The following is a 12,218-nucleotide window of genomic DNA, read 5'->3' as shown; positions in this document are numbered from 1 at the left end:
TTTTGCTGGAGTATAAAACTGATTTTAAAAGAAGAATCAGTAAAAATCAAGTTATGATTTTTATATCCTGCTTATATAGACAGAAACACATGGTTCTTTCTCAATATTTCTAAGGTTGTTTTTTTTTTTTTTTTTTTGCTGGAGTATAAAACTGATTTTAAAAGAAGAATCAGTAAAAATCAAATTATGATTTTTACATCCTGCTTATGTAAACAGAAAGGCATAGATATATTTCTAAAGGTTTTAATACAAAATAAATTTATAATAATTATGATATTTAAAGTTGTAACTTTTAAGTTTTCAGAAAACCTTGCATTATCTTTCAACCTGAATTTACCAAAACCCCACGGAGTGCAAAGAATTCAGCTGAGCTGCTACAGATTATAATCCTCACTCTCATGGATTGTATAATGAATTAGGAGAGTTACACAGAGAATTACACAGAAGTAAAATGCAAGGGTGACAATGTTACAGAGGAGAGGTTCATAGTACCATGACTTCCTATGCTATATGGGGATATATGTAGTAGGAGAGGTCAGAGAAGACTGCCCTGAGGTAGTGACAGTGGAGCTGAAATCAAAAGGAAGATCAGGTGGAACTGTATGTGCAAAGGCCCTGTGGTGCTAAGATATAATGGTAAGGGCAAAGAAGTTGACCAAAAGCCAATGTGACCTTCCAATCAGAGACTGGTCAGGCAATGGTCTGAGATGAGGCCAGAGGGCTCGTGTGAGCCAGATAGCACAGGGTTTAGCCAAGAAGTTTTGTGGATTATTGTTGTTGTTGTTTTTAATCCTAAGAGCAACAGAAGCCATGGAAAGGTTTTAGGCAATGTGGAACAAGTTGATTAGATTCTGGGGAAAAAAATACTCCTTATACAGTTAAATCAGTAAGTAATGGAAGGAGTACATTATGGATGGAGACAGAACAGATAGGGGATTTATGAAAGTTTTAGACTAGGGAACTAGTGGTGGAGAATGAATTCATTTGTGTGAAATAACTCATTTACTGACAGCAGTGGATTCAAATGCCTGAAGAAATTCTCCATCATTTTACAGAAAGCTCCATCAGTTCTGTGGATTATGGTGATTTCTATATGTGCTTAATGTACAGGGACATTACATCTATTGTAACAAACTGAAGTAGAGGCCGGAAGTATCTGGGTACATGTGTATTTATAAACTAGGAGCAACTGGGCACCTGGGTAGCTCAGTGGGTTGAAGCCTCTGCCTTCAGCTCAGGGTCCTGGGATCTAGCCCCACATCTGGCTCTCTGCTTGGCAGGGAGGCTGCTTACCCCCACTCTCTGCCTGCCTCTCTGCCTACTTGTGATCTCTGTCTGTCAAATAAATAAATAAAATCTTAAAAGAAAAAAAAAAAACTAGGAGCAACTGTGAGCTCCCGGTTTCCCCTCACCAATAAGTTTCTTGTCTCCTGATCTTTGCAGTATGCTCAATGTATCTCTCAAATATTCCTCCATTCCTATTCTTTATTCTTTGTTGGCTGTATGTAATCAGCTCTCCCCAGGAGAGAGTATCTATTGGTCATGTCTGAGGTGTTCCTAAACAAAACTACCTGTGCTTGAACTGTGCTGATGCAATGTCTTCCAAATGGAGTGGAGAGGAAGCAGTTTATCTTTCCTCCTAAACTGGGGGAGTGGGAAAGATACCAGTGGTGTTCATTCAAACGAATTAAGAGGATGGAGGGTTGAAAAGAAGTAGCAAACAATCCAAAATTAGGCGAATGGGATTCCAGAAAGATGGCAGAGGTGGTAGTATAATTTGAATATCCCTTAGTTCCCATGCAAAAACATACCTTGCTACTAGTAGAAACCAAAACCCCATTTGACATAAGACTGGTTGACATGAACCACAGAATGCAAGCAGATGAGGACAAACTACCAAATGTCACAGGACCTGTCTGGTAGCCGCATCTATGTGGGAGAAAGCAGGGGAAAACAATCGAGAGCCCTAATATAACCAAGACGTATTGACTGGAAAGCAACCTGGGGCTGATTTGAGAACAAGAGTTGAAACTGGAAGGGATTTTGCTCAAATCAACAGCTGGTGAGTATGAGGGGGGCGGTCCTCAGTAGATTCTGAAAGGCACTGAAATAGTCTAAGATACAAATAATTTTCAAACCAACTGGGTACAGCTTCCCTTTGGGAAAGGGCCCTCCACTGAGGAGAAACTGCTAGAAGTGGAATCAAATTTGAACACGATGCGGGGTGGGGGTGGAGATTTGAGCAGGAAAGAAACAACAGAGGCAAGGAAAGAGAAAGATCTGACCAGTCTGGGAATGGGTCATTCAGAAAGCAAGCTGTCATGTTTTTGAGCACTTTGACAAAAGCAACAGAAGAGGGAGCTCTGTGAAGTTAGAAAAACTACCAAACCACATCTAAAAGTTTAGGAAAAATAATTGCCTATAAAATCCAGCAACAGAACAGCATTATGATTGAAGTCAGACAAAGTTATTATTAGAAAGAAGTGAATGAGGAGTAAATCATATCTGTATAGATAATGAAAATATACCAGGAATGCATGCACACAAAACAGATCAAAGTTTTAACAGTGTTAACAAAGGAGTTTAAAATATTAAGAAATGATATATTTTCAGGAAACCAAGGATGATACAATTTATATAGTCCATATAACATTATATGGAACAGATTAGAAGCTAGAATGACCAAAATCTAGAAGAAAACTTAGTCTTTTTTTTTTTTTTTAAACATTGGAGTAAGGAAGACTTTTCTCAGGAAGATATAAAACCCAGGAACTCTAATTGAAAATATTGATAAATATGACCAGAAAGAAGTTATAAATTTGAATGGCAAAAAACAAACAAACAAAAACAAACAAACAACAACAACAACAACAAAAAAAGCCAAAGAGGAAGAGCATAAAAAAAGAAAAAAAAAAGGAAGAGCAGTATCAAAAACATTGTTACAATGTACAGTGAGAAAGGGATCATTTTCTTCACAGGCAAGCAGCCCTTGAATAGAAAGCTGTCATACAGAAGTTCATATATAAGAAAAGAAATATAAATGGCCAATAAAAGACATGAAAATCTGTTCAAATGTTCACATTTCTTAGTAACAATGTAAATCAAACTAGTAAAGAGGCAATCATTTTTCACCAATAAGATTTGCAAAGGGCATGGGGAAATAGGTATTCTAATATACAGTCAATAGAAGTATAAATTTATGCAATGAGGAAGGTTGTTTTTTCAAAAGTTGCTAGAGCATTATTCTCTCAACCCACGTGAAAATCTACAGTGTGACTTTGACTCTACCTGTCAAGAGGTAGGGTCTGTGTGTCTCCTCTGGAATCTGGGGAGAATTCTGGGGTAGAAACGATGTTGTATAATTTTTGAAGCTGAGTCAGGAAAGACAATACAATGATATCTTTGCCACTATATAAGTGATCTTACCGCCCTGAGTTTGCCATGCTGTGAGGAAGCCCAAGCTAGCTCTTAAGGACAGACCACACGGCAACTGGCAATATATTTCAAAATGTAAAATTTCAAGCTATGGAATTGTCCCTTTTACTTGCAATGCCACTGCTAGGAATTTACCTATGGATATTCCTGCAGTATATGTGTATATACATATATGTTTGTATATGTGTGTAAATATAATATATATTATATATGAACATTTATGAATGTTCATTGCAGTACTGCCATATATAAAAGACAAATTAAATATCCATCACTGGGGAATTAAGTAATCCATGGTAGACACAAATGGAATACCACAGAGCCATTAAAAAGGAAGACCTGCTGGTATGGACCTATATTCCAGATATATTTAATGAAAGGGTATTATCATTTGTTTTATAAATTAATAGATAGATACAAAAAGTATGTTGATACACACAATTTTTTTTGGTGGGCACATTTACTCATCTTTTAGTAGTGGTTACCACGTGGGAGAATGCTAACATGAGGATTAGAAAGAAGAAAAATTCTGGGGCACCTGGGTACCTCAGTTTGTTAAGCCTCTACCTTCAGCTCGGGTCATGGTCTTAGAGCCCTGGGATCAAGCCCCCCATCGGGCTCTCTGCTCAGTGGGGAGCCTGCTTCCCCCCCTCTCTCTGCCTGCCTCTCTGCTTACTTGTGATCTCTCTGTCAAATAAATAAATAAAACCTTTAAAAAGAAGAAGAAGAAGAAAAATTCTTTCCCTTTTCTCTTTTTACTTTGGAACCATTTGTATGTATGTTTTTTCCCTTGATCAGAAGATATCTGGGGAATAGAATTGTTAGACATTCTCATAATTTGGTGCATTTTATTTGTTTAAAGGAATTTAATAAAAATGTTACTAAATTTTTAACTTTAATTTTATTCACATTAAAACATTAAAAAAATTTTTTAAGATTTTATTTATTTATTTGACAGAGATCACAAGCAGGCAGAGAGGCAGGCAGAGAGAAAGGTGGGGAAGCAGGCTCCCTGCTGAGCAGAGAGCCCAATGGGGGGCTTGATCCCAGGACCCTGAGATCATGACTTGAGCCAAAGGCAGAGGCTTTAGCCCACTGAGACAGCCAGGCGTCCCTTCACATTAAAATTTTTCTATAATGAACATACATGACTGGGTCATTAGAAAATAAAAAGCCATCATTGTGTTAAAAGGAGAATATAAAAGTGTACATACAACACAGCTACGTAAAAGTATGTAGAGGAAAAAGTAATAACAGAAATATACTCACATTTGGATAGTGGTTATGTTTGACTTGTATAACAAAAGGGTGGTAGTTTTTCTTTTTTATTTTGTGTGGCTTTCTAGTTTTTCACCAGTGAGTGTGTTCTTTCATTTGAGAACAATCTACACTAAGGAAGAGCCAGTAAGCCCCAGCCTTTCTGGTTGTTCTGCCCCAATGTCACTCACCCCAGCCTCTTGACCTTCACATGCCAGGTCTGAAGGGAACCTCTGCCATCTCCTGCATTCTTCGCAATGAGTTTTGGTAAACGCAAAATAATCCCACAGGTGTTCCACTTTCAAATGCCCAGTGATGTCCGTCATTAAGTCATTCTTCAGGGTTTCTGCTTTTTGAAAACTGTCTCTGAATTAGACTGGAATCATCATGGCTCACACCACAAAGGCCAATGCAAGGAGTCACAGGGATCAGTCAACCTAGAGATGGTCCACTGCACTGAGGGGATGAAAGTCATCCAAGGAGTCTGTTCACTTGGGTCTGCTCTTCCAGGATGACTTGCACTCTTAGGTAAAGCTGAACTCCTCAGGTGTGGCAGAGGGCCTCCTCATCCTGCCCATATCCAAGAGCCTCTGATCCTCTGTGATCAGAGAGAGCATAATCTAGAATAATAGTGGTGGCGGTAAGTGGCAGTAGTATTAGTTACCACAAATTGAGCAGTTCCTCTGTGTCATTCTCTGTACAATCCTCACAGTAAACATTGGAGATGGGTTACCATTACTCACATTTTACAGAGGAGAAGACTGAGGCTCAAAGAGGGCTAAACAGTGTGAGATACACACAGTTAATCAAATGAGTGGACTGCATTCAAACCTGTGCTCTTTCCATATAGACAGTTAAAATACAGTGGAGAAGGCAATAGCTAGTGCCTTCAGACAGATACAGAGTGCCAACCATGGTGGCGGTGGTGGCACTCAAAGGACAAAGGAATTACAGCTGATGGGGAGGATAATGAGGCAAGCATGAGCCTGAAGAAGTGATGATCATGGGGAAGGTGATAGTGTAGAGGGCATTCTACATCAATGCTATCCAACAGAAGTATAATGCGAGCCACATCTGCAATTTAAAATTTCCTAGGGCGCGTGGGTGGCTCAGTCCATTAAGTGCCTGCTTTCCAATCAGGTCCTGATCTCAGGGTTCTGGGATGGAGACCCACATGGGGCTCCCTGCTCAGTGGGGAGCCTGCTTCTCCCTCTCCCTCCCTCTTTCTCTGTCTCTCACGAATAAAAGAATAAAATCTTCAAAAAAATAAAATAAAATACATTCTGCATAGAATCCTGACAAAGGTAATTTGAGAAATAAAAATCTTTGACAGTTAAAAAATAAAAAATTCTTCTAGTAGCCACCTTAAAAGAGTAAAAAGAAACATTTAGAAAAGGTGAAGTTAATTTTAATAGTATATTTATTTAACATAATATAGGCAAATAGTAGCATTTTAACGCGGAATCTATATAAAATTGTAATGAGGTAGTTACATTCTTCTTTAAATACTGCCCTCAAAATATGAAGCTCATTTTTACATTCATAGTACAGCTCAGTCCGGACGCGTGGGGTTCCTAGCAGGCCCGCCGTGGTCAGTGCCTGCCATGGTGACCAGTGTCGCTCTCGATGGAGGGGCCGAGCGAGCAGGGCCGGGAGCCCCTACAAGTGTGGAAGGAACCGGAGAAGGAGCTCCAAGTTCTGGACAAGGCTATGTGTTAGGTATCAGGGGAACTAAGGTGGAAAATGAGCTCAGGATGTATTGTGGAGGCTCCTGAATGCAGGAGTGGCGCATGCGTACTTCAGAGATCTGTGGGCAGGGAGGAGACCGGAGTTTTGTCCTGGGCAGAATGGGCAGCAATACTGGAGGTGGCCCCGGGTGGGAGGAGAGGCAGGAAGAGGCCGTGCCCGGAGGCTCTCATGGCTGTGGAGGTGGGAAATGAAGGCATATGAGGAATTGAAGAAAAGGGATGGATGCCGAATCATAAAAAGAGATTTATTTATTTATTTATTTTTAAATTTCTTCCCTTTGTCCTCTTCCCAGTTCTTGCTGTTGTGTTCAGGTGCTTCTGGTCTAGCCCTGTCTTCCCGTCACCTTCATGAAGCTTCTCTCTAGCCCTGCTCCGTGGTGGCAGGCGGATACCCATGAATGGGTAAAGTCTCTTCCTTCGTAAGACACGGTCTTTTGTTTTGGTCTCATTTCCGCTAATATATATAGCTTTTTCACAAGAACCAGATATACCCTTGTATCACTGAGGGATATCTACATCTTAGAGTGGCCTGACGCATACCTCGGTTGCAAGGATTAATGCGCAGCCTTTTCCAACAGCTTTTCCTCTCTGATCTGAAGCCATTTTTCATGTCAGCTCTGTGTGGAGGTCGGTTTTTTGTTTGTTTGTTTTCTGCACACATTTTCTCCCACCAGCTTTCTGTGGTGCAGACAACGTCTTCCTGTCCCTGTACCGGCTTCTTCTCGTTAGTGACGTTTTCTAGAGAGGCAGGCTGACATTAAGAAAGCAAAACTTACATGCAGGTCTAACCATTTGAAATCATCATTTAAATTTGGAGCGGCTTTTCTTTTCCTTTTCCTTTTTTTTTTTTTTTTTTTTAAGATTTATCTATTTATTTGAGAGAGAAAGAGCGGGCACACGTGCAGGGAGAGAGGCAAGGGGGGAGGGAGAAACGCATTCCCCATGAACAGGGAGCCCGTCCCACGAAGGGCTGGATCTCACAACCCTGAGATCATGACCTCAGCGGAAATCAGGAGCTGCGCCCAAGTGAGCCACCCAGCTGCCCCTGGAGCTTTTCTATAAACCCCACAAACAGGAAGAGGTCCTTCCTCTTTTTGATTCAATAAATTACCTATGCAGAACAAATATGTATCTAGAAATCAAAATTATAGCTGTCTTATCATCTCTTCAACTCTTTTTTCAAGGAAAAGGGCCATATAAAAAAATGATAACTTAGAGAAGATGGAAAGTTAACAGTAAGTGCCTGAACAGTGGCAAAACAGAAATTAAGCACCCCAAAACCCTTTCAGTGATAACCTGGAAAGGGCAGCAAAGTTGACAATAAGAGAGTATTTTGATGGATAAAAGGGAAAATTCCCCATTCCTCTTTTTGAAAAAAAATGATATAATATACATAGAAAATCATGCACAAATCTTAAGTATACAGCTCAACAAATTAATTAAAATAAAATCTTCTGCACGCCTTTGTAACCCCAAACTAAGTGAAGGTGGAAGCATTACCCATCGGACAGAAACCCCCTGCTTGTCCCCTTGCAATCATTGTTCTACTCTCCCCCAACAGAGTCCCTACTGCATTTGAGCTCCCTTATCGTTCTGGGTTTTCAACTTTGTATAAATGGCTGCTTTCAGTCAACAGGATGTCAGTGAGATTCATTGATGTTGCTGTGTGCAGTTAGAGTTCATTAATTCACACGAATATGTCATATCTACTCAGAAATGCCACAGTGTTTTATCCTTTCCACTACTGATGAATGTTTTGGTATTTTTCTTCCTGAGTTTTTTGTCATTATAATTAACTCGGCTATGAAAACCATTGTATGCCTCTTTCGAAGCTCACCGGTATGAACTCCTTTGGATATACGAACAGGATGAAGTAACCAGGTCATAGAATATGCATGTGTTCAGATTTAACATATAATATCAAACATATTTCCCAAATATTTGCACCCACTTACATTCTCACTGTGTATGGAAAGTACATTTGGATCACACTCTTGCCAACATCCAATGTTGGCAGTCTTCTTAATTTTAGCCGTGCTAGCGGTGTCTAGTGATATCTCATTATGTTTTTAATTTGTATTCCCTGTTTATTAATAAGGTTCAGCACATTTTCATGTTTATTGGCCACTTGAATATTTTCTTTGTGAAGAGCCTGTTCAAATCTCTTGCTGTTTCAAATATTTTACTTCATTATCTATAACAAAATACAAAAGAATCTACAGATAAACAATGATAATTAAAAAACAAAATTAGTAAGATCACTGAGCACAAGCTCAGTATGACAAAGCAATCACCTCCTTTTATGCTAGCAACAACAACAAAAAATATGGGAAATGAAACTTAAAAAATAATACCACTGACAATATCATATAAAGTCTACCACTGAGAAATTGTCATTGCCAGCCAGGAGGAACCCAAGATAACATGATGATTAAATGTAGTGGCATTCTGAATGAGATCCCAGAACAAAAAAAGGACATTAGGTAAAAAATAAGGAAATCTGAATAAAGTTTGAACTTCAATTAAAAAATAGAACAGCATTGACAGGGAAAGTTATCTTCATCTTTCTCTTGGCTTCTAAATATGAGCCTACAATTACATTTTTTTAAAAAGATTTTATTTATTTATTTGACATAGAGAGAGATCACAAGTAGGCAGTAGGCAGAGAGGCAGGCAGAGAGAGAGAGGAGGAAGCAGGCTTCCTGTCGAGCAGAGAGCCCGATGCGGGGCTCGATCCCAGGACCCTGGGATCATGACCTGAGCCGAAGGCAGAGGCTTAACCCACTGAGCCACCCAGGCACCCCCATAGTCTTTTCTCTTAGGTTGAGACTTATTTTTTTCACCTTGACCAGCAATGAGGATTAAGCAACTTCTCTCACTTGCTCTTTTCATAGGTGCGCAAAGAACACTTAAGCATGTGGTAGGGTGAGCATTAAGCTCAGTAAGCATCATTAAGAAGGGAAATCAGACTCTGCAAGGCCACCAATGCTAGCCTCCTTTTGAGAAACACACATTCATTTATTGAATAAATTTTGAATAAATAAATATTGAGTAAATATTCAGCAAATATTTATTAATCAGTTCATAAAGAAGACCAGTCTATCTTGGCATTTTATTGGGCTATTTTCAAAATGTCTTTCAATAAGGTTTTTCCTGTTGGCTTGATTCTATGTCTTACACATTCTTTCTTACTCCAACATATTTAATCTTTATTTCTTATGAACAAAATTTTTTTCACTATACTTTCTAATTTTGGATGGGACTAACTCATTACTTTTTCATATATATACATATATATGTGCACCCACATATATATGTGAAAGTTATTAATTTTGATTTTGTATCTGGACAATTTTGTAAATACTATGCCTAAAAGTTTTTTTTATTGATTTTTCGATAAAAGAATACATTGGATGCATGTAAAAAAAAGTTAAAGGACTGGAAATACCAAGTATGATAATGATATAAACCAATAAAGAAACAAAGACTCTTATCTGCTGCTGCTGAGTGTGTAAATTTGTCCAACTACTTTGGAAAACATTATGACATTATCTGGCAAAGCTGAAAATATGCATGGCCTATGACCCAGTAAGTCTACTTTCAGGAATTACCCTGGGGAACAAATCCTACAGATATGCATCAGAATATATGCACAAGAATGTTCATTACAGCACTATACATAATAGTCCCAAACTAGAAACATCTGAAATATCCCTTAAAAGTCGTATGGATAAATATATTATAGTCTATGCATATGACAGGATCATAAATAACAAAAATGAAGAGCCACAATTATATGTTAAAAACAAGGTTAAATCTCACAAACATAATGGTGAATGAAAAAATTAAACTCGGAAGAATATATACTCACTTTATGTAAGTTTAAGAATAAGCAAGGGGCTCCTAGGTGGCTCAGGTGGTTAAGCTTAAGACTCTAGGTTTCAGCTCCGGTCATGATCTCATGGGTTCTGAGACTGAGCCCCAAGCTCTGTGCTCAGTGGGAGTCTGCTTGAGATTCTCTCTCTCCCTCTGCCCCCCACTACCCCCACCCCTGACTCTCTCCTCAAATAAATATATAAGATCTTTTTTTTTTTTTTAAGATTTTATTTATGTAATTGACAGAGAGAGACAGTAAGAGAGGTAACACAAGCAGGGGGAGTGGGAGAGGGAGAAGCAGGCTTCCTGCTGAGCAGAGAGCCCAATAAGGAGCTCAATCCCAGGACCCCAGGATCATGACCTGAGCTGAAGGCAGATGCTTAATGATTGAGCCTCCCAGGCACACCATAAATAAATCTCTTTTTTAAAAATGGGCAAAACTAGACTGGATGATTCAAGGTAGAATTATAAAGAAAAGTAAGCCTGTGATCACCATAAAATTCAGGATAGCAGTTACCTTTAGTGCAGAGAGATGGAGTTATATCCAAGAGGGGCAAACTGGCTGGGAATGGTGATGAGGCCTCTAGAATGTAGTGAAATTTGATTATTTTTATTGGCTGGTGGTTACATGAATATTTGCTTTAATTATTAACATATTTACTCTTCTGTGAATTTTCGTGAACGACTGCTAACATTTCACAATGAAAGAAGGTTAGTAAACAAGAATCAAAGCTGTAAATGTACACTTACTCTTACCTAAAACTTTTAGCTGAGAATCCTGAACAATATCAACCACAAGAGTACAGTGTTTTCCCAAACTGCTCGATTTTCTGGACTATAATGAGAATAAGCAGAATTGGAAAACAGGCAGAAAAGAATAGTAATTCAAACTCACTGTGGTCAGTAAGTATCCATTCAACCTTGTGTGATGATAATGTGTGTAAGTGGTTCTCAGCATGTGGTCTGAGCTGAGACGCTTTTTTAGCAGTCTTTAAGTTTCCTCATTTTCTGTTCTGGATTTACATTCAAAGATTTGAAACAGACAACATATCACACCAGGCTGAATTCAGAACAGATATGAGAACCCAGTTGTCTCCTATTAAGTCAGACATTAAAGAGATATGCAACACTTAAAAAATTTTCCTTTTTTTTTTTTTTTTGCTTTGGAAAATGTAATTATTTTTCATAAAATAATATAGATTTTATGTTAAGATGTAATCGGCTTTGGGGCGCCTGGGTGGCTCAGTGGGTTAAGCCGCTGCCTTCGGCTCAGGTCGTGATCCCAGGGTCCTGGGATCGGGTCCCACATCGGGCTCTCTGCTCAGCGGGGAGCCTGCTTCCCCCTCTCTCTCTGCCTGCCTCTCTGTCTATTTGTAATCTCTGTCTGTCAAATAAACAAATAAAATCTTAAAAAAAAAAAAAGGTGTAATCGGCTTATTTTCGCTACTTAGACAGAATGAGTATTTAGAACTCTTCCAGTTTTAATTTTTAACATGGTAAATATCAATAAATGTAACCCACATAAGTACAATCTCTCTAGGGAGTCTCAATAATTATTTTTAAGAATGTCAGTGGGTCTTGAGGCCAAAACATTTAAAAACAGCTGATGTTGGTAATATTTACAAGGACCCATTGGGTGCCTAACTGAAGAAGTATTATGGGTTTATGAAAACATGAGTCCTTTTTCTTTATTGCTTGTTCTTTTTTCTAAAATATTTTATTTATTTATTTGATAGAAAGAGAGACCACAAGTAGGCAGAGAGGCAGGCAGAGAGAGAGGAGAAAGCAGGCTCCCTGCTGAGCAGAGAGAGCCCGATGTGGGGCTCGATCCCAGAACTCTGGGATCATGACCCAAGCTGCAGGCAGAGACTTTAACCCACTGAGCCACCCAGGTGCCCGTTT

Source organism: Mustela nigripes, chromosome 9 (assembly GCF_022355385.1).
Source record: "Mustela nigripes isolate SB6536 chromosome 9, MUSNIG.SB6536, whole genome shotgun sequence".
In the NCBI taxonomy this organism is placed as follows: Eukaryota; Metazoa; Chordata; class Mammalia; order Carnivora; family Mustelidae; genus Mustela; species Mustela nigripes.
This window is presented reverse-complemented; position numbering follows the sequence as displayed.